Raw genomic sequence first — 13,282 nt, forward strand, 5'->3', positions numbered from 1 at the left:
TTGCCCTGCTTGTGTTTGTGCATATCAGTGACATAATGTCAATATGTGCCTCCAAATGTGAGCCCAGTTGTGTGCTTACATCTGATGCTGTGTGTCTGTGTGTGTCATAGGGCATGAGGCGAGTTACGTGTTGGTGTGATAGTGTTTGTCACCCTGAGCATGTAGCCATGTCAAACTCTGTCAGGCTAGTTTACCCTGGCAGGGAATGTAATACATCCCTATGATTACTCTGCCCCCCCCACCCAACACACACACACACACACACACACACACTCTGAAATGTGTGTTGTTGTTTTTTGTTGTTGATTTTTTTTACTTATGTTTTGCCTTTCCCCCTTATTTCAAATGTTTATCTCAGAGACTGACAGAGAGAAGAAACAGGGTAAGGGGCTGAGTTGATATTCATCTTTTCAGAAAAAATACCTAGGAGGGAGAGAGAGAGTAAAGCAGTGGGTGTAGGAAAGTAGGAGGGAGAGAGAGAGAGAGAGAGAGAGAGAGAGAGAGAGAGTGAGCGAGCTGATTAGATTTGAGAAAGCCAAGTCGGAGCGGGTATACTATTGAGCAAGGGGAGAGAGAGAGAGAGAGAGAGAGAGAGAGAGAGAGAGAGGGGCAGAGAGGGGAGGGGGACTAAGTGAATGCAGTTTGCCGTCGCGTGTCGCCGACTCACAGCAAAGTCTACGCGCAGGCAGGAGGACAGATTGGACCTGAATCAACAAATGGATACAGAAAAAAACTGAAATCACACTGGATATGAGGAGAAAATAAGGGAGGACGGAGAGTCAGCCTTCATCTCTTTTTATCTCTGCATCAGATAACACTGAGAAACCCACGGGGAGGCAGAGGAACACAGCGGACAACTCATTTCTCTCGAACATCCTTGGAAGCCGAGGGGGAGCAAGAACACAGCCGGATTGGATTTAATGTATGCTCTGTAAGTATATCCTGAGAATTCAATTGTACAAGGTTGGTATGTGTGCGCTTTAGTTTAAAGACAGATGACATTAGAGGGGAAGAAGGGAATGAAAATGCAGTATAGTGCTGCAATATCTCTTCTGTTGTGAAGTGCTGTGTGCCTCACTGAGCAGCTTTTTTTTTTTTTCTTCTTCAATTTAAACAACTACCCCAGACTTGACTGTGTATTTGTGTCATTTCCTCCACAGTGCCGCTGTGTGTGTGTGTGTGTGTGTGTATCGGTAGTGTGTGAGAATGTGTGTGTGAGCTGATAATAGCAGCCCCATTTGTATTCAGTGGAGGGAGCTCCAGGATCTCGCTGCGCCTTTCCCCAGGATGGGATCACAGAGCAGGGATTGTGCTCGCCTGTGGAATGCCCCGCTGAAATTGGTGAGTGTCCTCCTCTTTTTTCCTCCCCTCTTTTTTCCTCCCCTCTTTACGTTCTCTTTCACACCTCCTATTTTCTTGCTCCTTGTATCTCTTTGACCACACACTCTTCTTCAGTCTGCAGTTATGTTAATAATGTTTTTTCACCGCTGACGGGTTTTCCCCTTCGTTTCCTCCATGTCTCCCCCAACCACTCACCCCGTCCAACCAACCTCCCTACCACTCCCCCACCTGTTTTCCTCCATCGCATCCTTTCCTGGTCCTTTTTTTCATCCAGCACCCATCCTCTGTTTATCTCTTTTCCTCACATCGAGACCCGCACATGCCTGTCCAGTTTGATGGATTTGAATGAAATCTGAATGTTTTACTTAAATGTGTTGCTTCTCCCTCTTTCCTCCTCTCTTACTTCCCCTCATTGGCTGTGTTACCCCTCCCCCCCACTCTCCTCCATCCATCCATCCCTCTCTCTTTTTTTAGTCTCTTCAAGATCCTCTCTATATTCTGTTTGAATTCAGACATACATGGAGACATTTCAGTCTCTCTCCTGACATAGACACTGAATGGAGGTGCTGGGTATGTGTGTGTGTGGGTGTGTGTGTGTGTGTGTGTGTGTGTGTGCTATTTCTGTGCCTGTGTCAATCATCCTGAAAGCTTTTCATGTGTTTGCGTCTGAGGCACAATGCGAGGAGGGTAGAGGTGTGTGTTCAGCCTGAGTGTGTGGGATTGGTGGAACAGAAGGTTATGAAGTAGATCAATGTGTTTAATTGCTTCAGGCATGACAGCTGTGACAAACGCACGCACACACACTCGCATTGTCGCTCCGTTGACACTTACCTCCATCTTTGCACTTCTTGCTGACATTCCTCCTGCACACCAATTCACACCTACCTACCTGCCTCTCTCTCAAGTGTGACCTGAAAGCATGCCAATAGTGCACACACAAACAAACAGTGAGCATTGACCTGACATAACACACATATGGTCTCATGCTAAATGGTCCTATGAGGATCTGGGTGTTACAGCAGGGTCAGCTCCATCCACACAGCAATATTGATTCGAAACACTGAATGGCTTCTAATGTTTCATTTAAAATGGACATCTACTCTAAAGGACAAAAACATGCCATTCTGGGCTTTTGAGCTGAGAGCTTTTTTTTTTTAAATTAAAATTTAATAAATGACTTTGATATTCAACAGGTGCAAACTGTTGCATAGTAACAGAAAAAAACTACCTGTTGGCTCGCTAAGATTTGAAATCCTGCTTCTATCTTTAAAAATGAAGACAATCTGTTCTTTAAAAGGCGGTATGATTTACTCAAACAAAAAAAAAAAACTCAGCAGGCATCCAAGTCTTTCAAATCTCAGGCCGGTGTTGGTTTTACCATCTGTCATCTGCCTGGATACCTGTCTGCTTTAAACGTCGTTAGTCTGCAGGGATGTGAGATTATGTTTTGGCACAATATAAAGGTTCATCATTGAGAACAAAACCCTCCGTGGAGCTGAGCATTTGATGAAAGTACAAACTAGATCTGATCACAGTTTTCCCATGGGCACTACATTTCAGTTGTGTGCAAAAAAATGCAAGAGAGAGAAATCAAATACCAACATAATGACCTGTCAGAGATCTCACAGTACAGCCTGAAACTCCAACATAAAAAGGGTCTTGCATTAGTTTTTGTAAAAATATGGGAAAACTGACAATGTTCCTTTATTTATATTTGATGTCAATTCTTTTCCCCAAAGGGTTTTTTCTTTCTAACATTTGTATTATACTGTTTATGTTTTTAATGTTCAACATTGTTCTGCTAAATTCAACAGATTCTATACATTTGCCATGAAACCTGTTAAAAAAATTGAAGAGAATGTAAAACTTCAAAGCAGACTTTTATTCCGAACAAGACTCATTTTGTTCTTTCGTTGAATCAAACAGGGATCCCTGTATTGTGTTTTAATTGAACATGCTTCCCTTCATTTACTTTGACAGCCAGTTCAATGTTAGTCTATACCCGGGCTGCCACTTTTTCATAATATCTTGTTCAAACAAATTCAAACTGATTGCCTGAACACAACCCGTGTGACCGTATCCTAAAACACACTGAGGAATAAACTTGGTTCACAGCAGAGCCTCAGCTACTGCACTCGAGCGACAGGCTAGTGTTACTATTAGGCAGTTAGGTGCAGTTCACAGCGAGCAAGCTGCCATTGCTACATCTACAGTATAGTGCTGAATCCACTTAGCATAGAGAAGATTTGGTTTTGCTTCACTTTTTAGTAATTCAGCACAGCTTTTGCAAAGAGGGCAACAAGAGGGCATCAAGGGCACAGAGTGGATCAGAGCGTCAGTGTGTTAAGGGATGTCCCAATTGGATTAGGCACATGCACCTCTCTCACTGCAAATGTTAATCTCTAGTAAATCATAACAGAACAAATGCTTTATGTTTCCCCAAGTGAGAACGCTAGATTAAATTCTAGGAGAAAAAAAAAAACACATCCCTTCTATACCCTGTCAAGTGTGACTATGTGGACCTGACCATCTCTTTGACTTTAGTCCTTCACATGCCTCAGGCATTCTGACCAGTTCGAGATCTCTTGCAGTCCTTCAGTGTGCTCCCTCGATTGCCTCTGGTGCTGGAAACAGTGGATTGTGAAAGACAGCTAGCTTTGATTTGAAGAAAAAGAAAGCAGAGAAGATTGGATGAAAGGAGGCTCGGTGCAGTTCTAGAAATCGGACAGAGAAAATAGAAGAGTGACGTGATTGGGGAGAGTGTTTGGAAATGAGCTTGTTAGAAGAGAGTTAAAGAATCAAATCACAGGGTGAGTGAAGTGGAGGAAGGAACAAACAAGCAGCAAAGTCTGAGAAGAGTGACAAGGACGGAATAGACAGCAGGACGACAGGCAGGGTCGAGCGTGACGAGGGGGAGAATGACATGCGCGATAAGGCAGACTGACACAAATGTCACCATGCTAACCTTTCATGCACTCTCACTCTCCCTCACCTCTACTTTGACTCTCTTCGTCTTCTACTTCTAGATCTGAAGCCTCGCAGAGATGGACACCAAAATGGACAGCATGGATGCCAGTAGAGAACCTGCGGGGACGAGCCTTCTAGACCTGACTGCCGTCGACTTTGTCAGCCATCAGCCTGAACCAATCCAGCAAGGACGGAAGCTGGACAGGCTTGACTGAGATCCTAAGAGATCGAAACAAAAGCTCCAGAAAAAGGAGTTGAACTAAAACCCAGTCCACCTGTTGAGAGCATCAGAAAAAAGGCTTCTTGGACTTCATCTGAAATGAAATAATCTGCAGTGATGCTTGAGAAGTGGTATGGAGCTTTTGGACATGTCTGGATTTATCGCCTGGATATCCTATCGAGATTACGACACTTTAGTGCACACTTTAGTGCACACTTTAGAGCTGGGCCTCTTTTCCAGATTGGCTTGTGAGCCAAAGTGAGCAATTGAAAATCCCTCCTTGAAACGCTCTTTCTTCTGATTTTTTTTGAGGGAGGAGTTTTTTTTCTAAGGAAAACAATTAATTTAAAAAAAACACTCCATATCCCACATTGTCCCCCATATTTCTTTTTTCACCATCTACATTATGAAGCACCAGCATTCCTCTTCATCCCCCCTTGGTGACAGAGAGACTGGAGGGACTGACTGTCCGGAATAGATAGCCAACAAGGAGACTGACACAGGGGGGAAATAGAGGGAAACAGGCAGAGAAGAGAAAAGAAGAAAACAGATACGGGAAAGAAAAAAGAAAAATAGAACATTTACTGGGGTGTTTTGTAATCCTTGTAATTGTTTCTGCCTTGTTGGAGGCTAGTTAGCGCAATGGGCAGGGGAGGGGTCAGGATTTACACTAGGGGGGGCACTTGAGCAGGAGAGTAGGCTTATGTCCCCCCTGCACCCACCTGATTTGAATCTTAGTGTTTGGCAGAAAGAAAGACTGAAAGCTGTCCTGGTAAACAGACAGCTATACCGAATGACAGACAAGCTCTGAGGCTAGAGAGAGAGACAGGAAGAGAGAAAGACAGGTACACAGCCTTTTCCAAGAGTCAGGCAGAGAGCCAGGCAGACGTCCAGTGCGGGCACAGTAGACAGCGTGCGATTCGTTGTCATTCTTTGCTGCCTGCAAGGAAGAGACAGAGAGAAGTAAAGAAAACAGTGACAGGAAGAGACAAGAGGAGCACCCCTGTGTTTGTAACTTGTGGAGGATCTTACTTCATCTGCATCCACCTCAGTCAAGAGCCCATGCTCTGAAAAAAGAAAAACAGGCAGTGAGGAAAGGGGTTGTTACTAGAAAGGAAAGAGAAGTTGAAAAGAGAGAGAGAGAAAGAGACAGAGAGAGAGAGAGAGTGAAGAGAGAGTGAGGGAGGAAGAGAAACAGAGGGAGCGAGCAGGTGTTGGAAATCCTCCCCTTCATCTGCTTGTCATTTACTCCTTTATGTTCTCTCGTCGTCTGGCGAAGTGATTGGTTTTTCTGATGCTGGCGTTCCTCTCTATATAGCCCCCATATCAAAAACACCAACACCACTGCTACCCCCCACCACCACCCCACCCCCCGCCCCCTGCTCTTCCACAATCCTGAGGAAACCAAGAGCTGGGCAGAGAGAGGGAAAGCAGTAAAAGACAGAATAAAAGGAAAGCTGGAGCACTGTTGTGATTGACTAATTTTTCACCCCATTTCTTTTCCTATTTGTCAAGGCTGGCTTTTGTTATTTCTTCACTTTTTGATTGTTTTTTTCTCTCAAAGTAAGAGAGGAAAAACACAGTCCAATCAATCCCTCATTCTCTTCGTAGACAGAATTGAACTTCTCCTTTTATCAAGTGTCGATTTTTCCTACCTTATCCGTAAGGGATTATTTTCTCCATCTCCGTATAAACACTAGAATCCTTCAGATTCCCTCCATATGTCCTCAGCCCCCAAATGACAAAGTGTGGACCCCTCTGATTCCCCCTTGGCACCCCCCACCCTCAACTGAAGAGCTGAAACCCTTTGGTCTCACATCTCAATGCCTGTGTTGACTCACCTCTCCAACGATAATATGGCACAACGCGTCTGATAACGTCTGATTCATTCTGTAAGTAGGACTCTCTCTCTTCCTTTGGGTGTGTGTGTGTGTGTGTGTGTGTGTGTTTGTTCACATGTGCGCTGACTGTCATTAACGTGTATTCAGCCCACAAACACAGATGTGGTCTGTCTTTTTGCAGTGTTGGTTTTATGGTGTCTTCACAGCAGATTTGCTTTCCTGTGCTTCCTCTGCTCCAGGCAGTTACAGCGTGTGAGTCTGTGTGTGTGTGTGTGTGTGTGTGTGTGTGTGTGTGTGTGTGTGTGTGTGTGTGTGTGTGTGTGTGTCTGCGAAAGAAAGAGATTTTGATCTTACAGCCGAGCTTACAACAGCATCGGAGTGGTGTCAGAAAGAGACAAAGGAGGTGCCTTTATGTGTATGTGTTTGTGTGTGTGTGTGTGTGTGTGTGTATGCTTGCGTATTGGTCCTGAGGTTAAATTGAACTAATTAGTGGTGACCGTTTTTGCTTCTCAGAGCAGTTTTTTTGGTTGTGTTTCAGTGTGCTGTTGGGGGGGGGGGGGGGGACTCTGATTCTGATTCCCGGACTAATTCTTTGTTGTCTTCATTTGAAGTCTTAATGCCCTGAGTCTTGCACCCCGGCTTCATATCATTTCAGCATCCTTTTATCTCTGTATGTGTTGCCTTGGAAGAACCCCAATCCCAAGACCCAGCCTCTGCAATGTCCTGCATATTACTGAGCCCATCTATCTCAGTGGACACATCCACATCTTTATACACTCCCACAGTCACCAGGCCCTGCACCGGGAGACGCTCAATCAAGATAGTCCCTTCAAACAGACCAATGAACTGTGAATAACGCCATTACACAAAGTCCCAGCTCAGAGCGTTACAGAGACAGGGAAGATTGGGAGGGTGCAAAAAAGGGGAAAAGAAATCAAGGGAATGAAAAGCATTCTGGAGATAGAAGAATGATGAGACAGGCAACAGAGAGGAGGACACAGAGGATCGAGGGAGGGAGGGAGGGAGGGTGAGAAACAGAGAGTGAGATGGGAGTGCATGGGCCTGGAGGGGCCATGAAGCAGGAAAAGACCTCTGCTCCATGGGATCACTCTGATGGGCTTAGCAAAGGCCCCACTTTGTTCACACTGTTGGTCAGCCTCTCAGAATTAAGATTACTAAATAATACGATTACTGCAGCTGCACACTGATAACACGCTGCTGCCGATCCCCTTTGTCGCTGTCACAAGAGCCAGAGAAGAGAGGAGGAGGAGGAGTGGCATATGATGGCATCAAAGGCATGACAGAAGTGACAACATAACAGAGTCAAAGGGGCCATGCTTCTCGGCTTTCTGCTGTTTGAAGCCCAAAAGCTAGTGTGATGTTTTAAAGAAAAGTAGCCATGGACAAGGTTTCTTAGGCAGAAAAAATGGATGAAATGGAGGAAGGTTGTCATTTGGTCCTATTACGTGTCATAAATTTTGACTCCACTTATCGTTTTCAGTTGTGAATGTGTCACTGTAACTCATAAAGAGACAAAAAAAAATCATAAACAAGGAAAATGTCTGTGTGTTACCTGATCCCACACACATAAACATAAACCAAAGCTCTCATGTTGAGACGTCTGCCCCTTATCTTGATGTTTTACACCACATCCTCTGCGTGGGCTATTTGTTTCATGTTTTCTGCGCTTGACAGACTTGACACGGATTCCTGCCAAGTTGACCTTGCAGTTTAATGTGTAATAAAAGCTGAATTCCCTTGCTGTGTTGCACATCGATACATGTTCTCCTGGTAGCTGATAAATGGTCTGCTAACCCCTTGGGAGGAGAGGGAAAAAAAAAAAAAACAAGCAGGCAGCATAAACTGCAGTCCAGTCCTACTGAGCGGAAGTAAAATACAACCTTCTGAAACCCACTGATCCCAGTGTACTTAGCTAATATCAGGGTAGGTCTGAGCCCGAGCCCCCCTCCTCGGAGACATGGAGCATCTTAGCTCTCCTCTCAGCTGGAGCACCCTACATCTACAGCCTGTAGAGTTAAAGCTTTGCTAGGAGCAGTAGGCATTTGATAGTACTGTATAAAAATAACAAACAACAAACCGGGGGGGGGAGATAAAATCAATGAAATATGACACACATCAAAAAACATGCCGCTTAAAACAGCCTCAAACTACTACAAGTTGGCAACCATCCATTTCACTTTCTGTTCCCATGCAGCACATTTGTCATCTAGTGGACGCTTCATGTACATGTCAGAGAGTATACTTGCTGCACCGACATCAAAATGAACTTTGACCCTAAGCTGTCCCCCGTCTGAGCCCCATAGCCAGAAAATAACTGTATGAGTCACTGTGCAGAACCAGAACAGCTCTGGTCAAAAAGCATCCATGTTGAATCACATGCCCTCTGCTCAGCGTGACCAGACATGCAGAAACAGGAAGACATCATGGGGATGATGCCAAATGATCAGGAGCGTGTTCCTGCCATTTAGTCTTCTTTTGAAGTGCTTTTCACAGCAGCAGTGTGGTGTGTTGGTATCGTCTACTATACAATCATTTCACTCCACTTGGTCTGAATTGTGGCAGAAATTCACATGGTTCATGAGATAATTTTCACATTGAGCTTCCCGTCCTCCCGTTTGCACAAGTCAGGCCCTCTCAGATCAGTGATGCCATCGTCCCTCAGGGTTTGACTGTCTAATTGTTGGGTTAGATTTTTATTCGCTGGTTCCTGTTTTCCTCGTGCAAGTTGACAAATTTCACTCCTTGGTGATTCCTCACGTCTTATTGTTAAGGCAGAAAATACATGTTCAGATCGTTTTCCTAATGAATCGTTTCACAGTTCTTTAGCAGCTGTTCTTGCCTGGGTCAGCGTCTGTTATTTCTTGAACTGTGCCGTGATGTTCAGGGAATCTTTCGATCTTCTTATAAAGGTACTGCCGGAGGGAATGAATGAAAAACAATGATTTTATTACCAATGTTTTACAAATAACTTTGAACTTGTTTGGTTTGAAAATAGTTTTAGGTGTTTAGGTTGTATGCAGATGAATGAATTCATTGTGTCATAGCAGGAATTGATGGTTGCTTTTACGTTTATCAACACTAAATTCATCTTTTTTTTCTTTTTGAGTGTGATTGGCTTCTGCAGTCATTCCCCATGATACCTCTCGCCCGGCAAGTCACTCCTGAAGTATCTCTTTCAGCCCCTGCTCCGAAATGAGCCTCGCTTATTCAGGATATATAATCTCCTCTACAATCGAGCAGCACTTCAGCCTCCTCTGCCTTCAATCTTCCTTCGCTTGACCACCAGCGCGAGGCACTGCAGCCTTGCACTAAACCTTTGCTCCTCATTGCCTAATGGAGCACAAAAAATGTCCCTGTTTGCCTAGCCGTTTGTCCACTCCTGCTTGCTTCAGGCTAGGTGGCCTTGAGGGAAAAGATTGAGTGAGTGTATGAACGTGTGTGTGTGTGTGTGTGTGTGTTTGTGAAGAGGATGGCAAAAAATGGACATTAGGACACACATGCCCTTTCAGTAATGTGCTCCCGGCTGGGCTGTTTGGCTGGCCATAAAGTGAATGCCGCTAATGGCCCCTCGGTTAATGGAGTCATTAAGATTGGATTGCAAAAAGATAAAAGCAATGTGTACAATGTGTGTGAAACGAATGGAAGTGTGAGCGTTGGTGTACTGTTACTGTAGCTGCTTTGTGTATTTCTGCTTATTTAGTGCTCTAGTTGATACTCCCTGGATGCCACTTTCTGCAACAGTGACACTGTCCCGCATAATCGTCAGCAGGAAAGGTCATTATTCTATCAGTTTAATTGTTGTAATGCCATGTGAGGCTCAGGTGACTCGCTCTGTCCTGATCAGTCAGCTGGCCGAGCCTCACCAAGTCACAGGGATAACGTTTTAGTGCGACGTCGCCGTTGCCTTGTGTGAGTGTGACAAGTGACAAATGCTGATGGGCTTGATTTGAGGTCATTCCAGGATCTGTCCCTGAGAGAATATGGCAAGGCTGACGAAAGGCATTCTGGGTAGTGTTGCGTGTTATTTTCATGGTGGCATGACTGCTCATTAAGTCTATGTCAATTTCTTGTTTTCTTACCAGAGGGTTTTGCTTATGTCACTGTGCTCATCATGTTTTAAGCTTGAGCTGCGGTTGGTCCAGCGTGCCTCGTTGGCTTGTTGTATTCAATGAAATGCAGCCTTTATTGCACCACAAGGGAAGGCTAGTTTGCAGGCAGAATTCACATTAAATCACAGGATAAGTTAATTAAAACAAGGCAGAAAAGTCTTTTCTAATTAGGCCGTGCAGAGAGTCAATACTTTTAATGCCAAACATAAAACTGTTTTTTTTTTTTCCTCTCTGAAAGTACAATTGTTTTAAAACTTCAAACAGAGCTGACTTTTACTACACTGTTTACACATTTCAACACTCAAACCTTTGCCAGCCCAGGAGAATATTTATCTGTCAAGCGGTGTCAGTCCTTGTTTCAGAAGATCAGAGGATACATTTCAGAGGGAACGAGCGTACCTTTTAATCTAATCAGTGACTAAGCAGAGAAAGCCTGCAGCTATGAAATGGAGTCTCAGCAGGGGTTGTCACACCGCAATCACTGATCAAACCTGTCTGCAGACCCCTCAGGGGGTCATGCTGCAAAATAAGGAAAACTGGCTTAATCTCCATGTTATTTTATTTTCAGATAGTCTAGTGATGGGTATTATCTGGGTGGATGTTGTAATCTTAGATTTCATTATATCAGTCATAAGAGACAAAATGATAGTAGATAAAGCCGATATGTTTTTGTGTTCGGGGAGTCTTTTTGTTAAGCTGTAAATAGAGTGTGACTTCCGTTGAAGGGCAATGTCGTTTGTTACAGTATGAGCTGAGGCTATCTTACACTGTTCATCCATTCTGCTTCTATTCTACGTAATTGCCTTAGTAGGAGAAAAAATGTTCTCTTGTCGTTCAGGTTGCCACCAGTGTCAGCCGTGGTCTAGTGAGTCTATTTTACATTTTAATGTTTCACTGAGGCTTCTGCTGAGCTGCAGTGTGCCAGACAGCGTGATAATGGCCCTCATCGTGATATCTACAGGTATCACTGCTCTCTAAAGCTCATCATTAATATATGTAGGTCTTAGATCAGCTCTGTTAGACTAAAAGGACACCAAGGTGGAACTGGATCAGACAAGATTTTTCCTTGCGTTTTGGGTGGTCTTCCCTAAGCGCTCTCATCAAGAGCAAAGAGGGAGCCTAACTGGTGAATGTAAATTGAGACCCTCTTAGAATAATGTACAACAACTGGACTGATGTTACTGCTGCAAAAATACCAGTGTATACATGGAGAGCACATGTGTTAGATCTACAAGTGTAGCAATGGCTGCTCCTTTATTCCTGCACATACAGCAGTGCACATGCATGTCTTTGTCGTAGCTTCAAAATGTGTTGGAAAGATCTTCTTTTCAAACAACTTTGTCTTCTCCTATTGACAGATAAGAAACCAACAACACGTGGGCTTTTAATTATTAAACGACGAACAATAACATGTAAAACAGACTTTATAGGGAATCTCCTTAATAAGGGAACCACTGAAAAGATTTCTTCTGAGACCATACAGGTATGTGCAAAATGTAAATTTGTAGCAAGCATTAAAAGATATTTTATTAGGTTTAAAGAGCATTTTAAAACTCTCTTTTTTTGTTTTTAATACTCTTTATCTACAAAACATGACACAGCATTTTGTCAGATAATAATAACTGTCATAAACCTACATGTCATGCCTGGGTGTAAATAAAGCCAAGCACTAGAATTTATGGAAGAAAAAAAAAGCTTGGTATTCCATCTTTCACATTTAGGGCATTATCGACCTGGCCAAATGTCAGACTCCAGCTGATGTCTCATCCCCCGTGAAATAATCTGTAATATTTTAATCCACTTAACAGGAAGTTGTCACCTTCATTGCCAATTCTAAATATTGCACCGTGTCTAATTGTTTCCACAACACTAGTATTTTGGGATTGTGAGTCAAGAGCCTGTAATCAGAGCCACCAATCAGAGGTATTAACATGCGAGTCAGTTTCAGCTCAGCTGCTGCGGTCCAAACAGTGATGCAGCAGTTGATTATGGGCTACAGCCAGATTTAAAACTGCTGAATATTTAATTGACACAATGAAACGTAACACTCCAAATTGGCTCCTATCATGTCATTATAACTGAATTAAAATAAAAACAACAGACTGCATTAATTCACTCTTTTGTCATGCTGTAGATTTCTGTGCTGTGCAGAACAGAGAACTGAAAAGATTCTTCCTGCTGAGTTATAAACTGGGCTGCCATGTTGAACCCCCCCCCCCCCGCTCCCTGCTGCAACCACATACACAGAGGTGTCACAGAAAAGAAGGATATTATCTGCATCGTTGCCTTTTTGGGGTATAACTCTCAGATTAGCTGGGTTAGAAAATGGTAGGCTGTGAATTCGGACGAAAAGGGAAGGAGGTGTCGACCATAATTAAGCTCATATGGAGGTGAGTGTGTCAAAAAAACAAACAAACATGAAACACAGTAACTCTTTTACTGTTTGACGCCTTCCCGGTTCTATCCTTCTTTTCTTCATCTAAACTCTTAACAGTACATCATCCATGGGCTCAGTTAAAATAAAGACATTTCATTTCTCGTTGACGTCCAAAGATTTCTTTGTCCTTTTCTTATTTCAAGTTGTGCTGAGCGATTGATTTGCTCAGGAATCAAAGTCTAAAGCTCGAGTAATTTATCTTGTGCTTTTGTCTGAATCCACCATTTCTGGAGTAATTTTCACTCTCAGCAAACTCCAAATGCTGCAGGCACATGGAAGAAAATGCTTTATGTACGCCCGATTAGCTGTGTTTGTACACCAGAAGACTGTCCAGTTGTTGTTTATT

The 13,282-nt window shown here is 43.5% G+C and overlaps 1 protein-coding gene across 3 annotated transcripts in view; it reads left to right on the forward strand.

The window, feature by feature from the left end:
* Positions 1-525: 525 nt before the first annotated feature.
* grik5 (glutamate receptor, ionotropic, kainate 5) overlaps positions 526-13,282 on the forward strand; it is an 80,040-nt gene continuing 67,283 nt past the window's right edge. For all 3 annotated transcript variants that reach the window (XM_079343049.1, XM_079343051.1, XM_079343053.1), the window contains exons 1-3: positions 526-931; positions 1,161-1,341; positions 4,368-6,420. The gene's annotated coding sequence lies outside the window, so the exon portion shown is untranslated. The remainder of the gene's footprint in view (positions 932-1,160; positions 1,342-4,367; positions 6,421-13,282) is intronic.

The sequence above is a fragment of the Symphodus melops genome (assembly GCF_947650265.1).
Source record: "Symphodus melops genome assembly, chromosome: 5".
NCBI classification, from domain to species: Eukaryota; Metazoa; Chordata; class Actinopteri; order Labriformes; family Labridae; genus Symphodus; species Symphodus melops.